A 6,388-nucleotide genomic window follows, 5' to 3' on the forward strand; every position below is an offset into this window, starting at 1 on the left:
GGTTATCACAGCATGACTTGCCCTATAGCTAGTACCGTAATTATCTTTCTCCTCTGCTTAGATTATGAGTTTATTGTCAGGGGCTACTTCTAATATTGAAAACTATCTTGTCCCTATACCACTCTCATCTTGTGCCTCCTTGCTTCTATTGTCCTAACCAAGCCCTGTATATTATATGTACTAAATAAATATTGAAGAAAAATGAAATTTTAAGAAATAAAGTCATAGTGAGTCTGTACATTGATTTTCTGTGAGGAACTTAAAAGATGCATAACATGAACTCTAACTTAAGGATATTTAATGAGAACATACAATTAGAAGGATGGATAATTTGCACTTAATTAATTGTCAAACATTTTATGTTGGCATGTAAGTACCAGATACAGAAGGAAGAGGAAAATTCAATTTGATTTTAAGGACCTGAGAACGTCCTCATGGGAGAGATCAAATTGAGCTTAAGTATGAGTAGAAAGGATGGATTGGAGTGGAAAGATGGAGAAAAAAAAGGTTCTAGGTGAGGAAACATTGTGAGCAAGTTTATTGAGTCAAAGTTGAACCAAGTACACAGAGGAACAGGGAGGTGATGTGCATGGGCAAGTGCCCTACAATAATATAAAGGCAGAGTATGGAGGATCTGAAACATCAAAACACAGAAAATGGATTTGCTTTGAAAAATCATGAGAGATCATTAAAAATTTTTGAGCTATGGAGTATAACTTTCTATTTATTTATTTATTTACTGTGGCTAATAAATTATTAAATTTACTCAACAAATATTTATTAAATATTTATTAAAAGTTCCAGTCAGTAATTAAGGGATTGGGATTACAATAATGACAATAGCTGAGAAAGTTTCTCCTGTCTTAAATCTATATTGTAATGGTGGTGGTAAAGTGGGGTTGATAGATGATACATGTACCAACAAACAAATAGCATCCTTAGGAATAGTTACTGGTATAAAGAAAAAAAAAAAAAAAAATAGCCTAGGGTGAACAGAAAAGATAAGGAATTATTTCAGTAACTCATTGGGTCTAAAGAGTGATATCATTGTTTTTGGTTTGTTTTGTTTTTCCCTCAATAAGGACTTGAAAGACATGAAGAGATATTCAATTCACTGATTGAAGAAGTTAGTGACCCTAGATGGAATCATTACACATTTTCATCTTTTCTTCATAAAATCCTAATAATTTGTCATAAACCATAATAAAAGTACTTCCTCCAGTAAGTGATCAAACTAATCTGAGACCTTTTGATGCCCATTTTACATTTTATGCACAGAATGTTGAACAAGTATGTAAAATTTGAGTTAGTTACACAATCTTCAAGATGATTGTCACATACTCTAATGAGGGTCATTTGCTTTAACCACAGCATCTTACAAAACATTGTTAATTAATGCCACATGGTTTCTATGTATTGTGGACTGAATCTCCCCATAGAAATACATGGATGTCAATTTAAATAAATCCTTTTAAGATAGGATGGAAAATGAATTTGGAGTGTAATTACTGTGACTGATTTATTAGTAGTCTCCACCTTTTTCATTTTTTTAATCCCAAATGCTTTAGAGGTTATTATTTATACTCAGAAATTCTATTATTCTAATACCAGAATGCAAGTAACAACCACTTACAAGCCATTCCCAGGGAAATACTGGTAAAAGAAATATTCTAATTTCTTTTTACTTTTTATATTGATATACATACATATTTATTTCTCAAAATTTATTATTTTAATTTTTCTTAGATTTTAACTCATTAGTTACACTTCTAACTTTTCTCTAAATTTAACAGCAGAGCTAAGATGAGACACAACACTGTAATTCATCCTGACTCTGATATTATGATAGAGTTTTAAAACATGCAGGTATGGACACAAATAATATTTATAAATAATTCAGATGTGTGTATTAAAAGTTATACCTAATAGTGCAATAATTAGATGGTTTATATTTAGTATTTTTAAATAATGAAAAAGTAAATTATTTTGCCTATTTCTTGCTTTTATTGTTTATTCAAAAATTATTTTCAATATTATGGAAAATGAAATCCATTTGAACATAAAATTTAGATGATTAGTATCTTCAGTTCAGATGTCCTATTACCATCTCTAGTTAATGATAAAGATAAACTTTTAAAGGAGAACATATTTTTTCCTCAAATATTCTAAGAATATTGAAAGAGTTTTTTTCTTTTTCTAAGTATTAGAAAACTGAAATTACGAAAACAAGTTTAGTTTAATATATTACAAAATATTATGATATCATTTGGAAAATTTCGAAATATTTGAAGGAAACCAAACTATAATGCATAAAACTGCAAACCATGAGCATTGGAAAATGTATCATTAAATTGAGCTTTCGAAAGTCTTGAATTGGTAGTTTTGTGTTACATATATTTTTATAACAATGTTTAATAGCTCAAATAATAGAAAGACTCCTAAATTTTTTCAAATAAAAAGATTTGACAATATTCCTTTGTTGATTTTTCTTCAAGGTTAATAATCTTAATTTGCAGAGGCCTGAGTGGTCACCTAGTATCCTTAGTAGGATTTTGAAAAAAAATTCACTTATCCTAGATCATCAAGGTGAAACTAAGATTTGAATCAATTCTTTCTTTTAACCATACCATTTTAAATCTCCTTTCACAGAGGTATAGGTCAAAGTTAATCCTAAAATGCTCACAATGCAGTAAGAAATTGTACATACTCATATAAAAAAAGCTATGTCGTTTAAACGTAAGAAATTCAAATTTCAATTGGGTGTATAACATGCTTAAGGAGGGCTCAGAAAATGGAGATCAGTGTGGTTTGGGTTATTTAGTAAAAACTTAATAAAGTGTCATTATGTGTAAATTATGCCTTAAAATAATGAAGGGACAGGATACAGGTATTTAGTCAAAGTGACAAATATTTATATTTGGAATAATGATTTATAAGAAATAATGGCATGGGCAGAATCAATGTATATGGAAATGAATGAGTATGGAACCAGAGGTAGGGGATAAAGGAGCTGTACAATGGGTGGACACAATGAGAAAGTCAAAATAGTCATTGGTGAATGTGGAAAATAAGGATAGAGGTGGATCAGGTTACCAACACCCTTAAATGTCATCGTAATGAGTTTGAATTTATCTTAGAGGCAACACGTATTAAAGTTTCCCTGGCAGTGGAACATTGTTTCTGGAAATATCATGAAATGATGACCACTGAAGTCCAAGAAAGATAAATAGATTAGGAACTGAGCAAGAGAATATGACCTTAAGTAATGAAACAATGGAGAGCTTCCATTGGCTAAATGGTTGAAGTCTTTATGCGACAAACTGGATGGATGCATAATGGATTTTTATCAAGTCTCAAAATATGACCATAATTATTAAAGTATGATCACCAAATCTCATAATGTTAAAGCAACAGGAGACCAGTAAGACAAGAAAGGGAATTATTCAGAAAAGGAGGAAAATATTAATATTTTATTTATAGCTAGTCTCAGAAGATTTGCTCTGTCATAGCAGAGTGAGTTAATAGAAAAATGAAGATGATATACACTTATTAAGGAAATAGATACATGATGTCTCTTTACCTTGCCAGGTAATTTTCTTGAATAGTCCTCTCCTTAACACTTAGTGACCTTCATACACTTTCTAAATTATAAATTAAACACACCTATAATTTTTCATTTTTGAATATTTACTCAACTGTGAAAGTATTAACACCATTTGCTCAATGGAACAAAGTATATCTACTGGAAAATAAACTTTAAGTAAATCTTAAGGATGATCAATACAAAAACCGGCATTGAAATATTTGAGAATACTAAACATAGAATATCCTGTGTAATTTGTATAAATTATTATACACAAAACTTTCACTGAAAGCATTTCACTGTAATTATCAAAACTTTCTTTTGAATCTTGAGTTTTAGTGCTTAAGGTCATATAAAATGACACTTTAGGGAAACAAATTCTTTAGAAGTATGCATGCCTCTATTTCAGAGATAACAGGGGAAACTTGAAGAAGTGGCTCTACACTGTGGTCCAGGAGTAATTTTAAGGGAAAATTAGACACACACTAAATTAGAATCTTATCTCTCCTTTATTCCTATTTCAATACAGAAAGTAGAGATGACAGAGGACAACCATTCATTGACAACTGAGTTTGTCCTCACAGCATTTATGGATCACCCAGATCTGAAGACCATTATGTTTGTAGAGTTCTTTGCTATCTATCTGATCACCATGGTGGAGAATCTCGGTTTGGTGGCATTGATTTTCATGGAGTGCCATCTGCACACACCCATGTACATCTTTCTGGGCAACCTGGCTCTGATGGATTCCTGCTGCTCCTGTGCCATTACACCCAAGATGTTACAGAACTTCTTTTCTGAGGACAGAACGATTTCCCTCTATGGATGCATGGCAAAATCTTTCTCCTGGCAGCAATGGCCTATGATCGTTATGTGGCTATATGCAGTCCACTTCTGTACCACACCATGATGTCAAAGCAACTCTGCATTCAGATGACCATAGGGGCCTACATAGCTGGGAACCTGCATTCCATGATTCATGTGGTACTTTTATTAAGTTTAACTTTCTGTGGATGTCATCAAATTAATCATATTTATTGTGATGTTCCTCCATTATATAGACTCTCCTGTGTTGACCCTTACATCAATCAACTGATGTTATTCATCTTTTCAGGATCCATTCAGGTCTTCACTATTACCATAGTCCTAATCTCTTATCTTTGCATCTTTTTCACTATTTGCAAAATGAAATCCAAAGAGGGAAGAGGCAAAGCCTTATCTACTTGTGCATCTCACTTTCTCTCTATCTCAATATTCTATGGTTCCATTCTTTTCATGTACATTAGTCCTCATTCAGTTAAAGAAGAGGATAAAGACACACCAGTTGCTATTTTTTATACTCCAGTAATTCCCTTATTAAACCCTTTCATCTATACTCTAAGAAATAAGGAAGTAATAAATGTTATGAAAATAATTATGAAGAAGAGAAAATCTCATAACACTTTGAGAAAATAGTACCCTCTGTGACAAATTGATTTTAATTAGATAAACTTTTTTCAAAGGCAAGGATATTGAAAAAATGGAAAATGGTCACTTTTTATATGAAATATCAAATCATTAAATCAGTGATCAGATTATTTTAAAGTGAAATCACAGTCAGAAAGGAGGGGTTCTGCTAAAATATACTTCAAAATATAAATGACTATATTTCTTGGCAGTGAGTTAAATGACTACCTTAAGGTCACAAATTGTATCTCAGGAGAATTAGCAACAATTTCAACACATTCAACAAAACCTAGGAAAAAAAGGCAGTGAATAATTGTAGCCTCCATTTAGCATTTTGACAAATTTATGGAATCCCTAAGGAAATGACAACTCATTTCAAGTTCTCATATACTACTTAAGCCACACCATCTACCAGAATAAACTGTGCATTTGAATAAAATTCTCATATATTTTCAAGTTGTTCAGGAGTTTATGGTGTAATCTGGATTTATACAGAATATGTATTCTCAAATCAAGAAAATCTTTATCTTTAGTGTTAATAATTTTTCCTGTCAAGGTTTTTGAAGTACTTTTTGTATAATGGCAATATATCAACCTTTAGCTGAAAATATTACTATTTATAATGCAAATCCTATGGATTTGAATATTTTCATATAGTTTGATAGTTTTCCATGATGCATGACAGTGTGATTCCTGAATATACCAATTAATTCAAGGGTTTTCCAGCTAGATAGCATTACTTGGTCTATTTGTTATTAGAAATATTTCTAACCTGCACTCATTCCAATAATAATTATTGGGATATGGTCAGCATTAAGAGAAAGCTGGAGAAGTTGCTCAGCATAATAGAGGCAGAAACAGTGAAAATCCTAAAAATGTGGACAACAACAGAAATTATTTATTGATCACTTAAATGTGGAATTCTGGAAGAAAAATGGCTTAATTAGAACATACACTCTACTAAACACATAGGTAGAACTTTCACATATATTACCTTCCAATGAGCTAAGTGTTATTTTTCATGCTTTTTTGACTGAAAAACCATATTTAGAAATATTAAGTAACTCGCTCACATTCATGCAGGCATCAAGAAAGGATTTAAGACCTGAACCAATGATGCCTTTTCCCCTTACGCTTTTATAGCTCCTTTCACAGAGACTTAACACATAGTTGACATCAAAGTGCTTGAAATAAGGAAATTGGACATATAAATAAGGGAAGTGTACCATGTAGATCATACACAAGGAATTTTAGGTTGTGCCAAGTATATAACATATTCTTGGAAAATCAGAAAATAAAGATCAACGTAGCTTGTGGTATTTAGTCATAAGTAGCATCAGAAGTCACAAATGTTTAAAA

At 31.5% G+C, this 6,388-nt stretch overlaps 1 pseudogene; it reads left to right on the forward strand.

The window, feature by feature from the left end:
* The first annotated feature begins 4,106 nt into the window (after positions 1–4,106).
* On the forward strand, positions 4,107–5,038 carry LOC122152085 (annotated as a pseudogene).
* The last annotated feature ends 1,350 nt before the right edge of the window (positions 5,039–6,388 follow it).

This window comes from Orycteropus afer, unplaced genomic scaffold (genome assembly GCF_000298275.1).
Source record: "Orycteropus afer afer isolate SDZICR_OR568_19922 unplaced genomic scaffold, OryAfe1.0 scaffold01577, whole genome shotgun sequence".
Lineage (NCBI taxonomy): Eukaryota > Metazoa > Chordata > Mammalia > Tubulidentata > Orycteropodidae > Orycteropus > Orycteropus afer.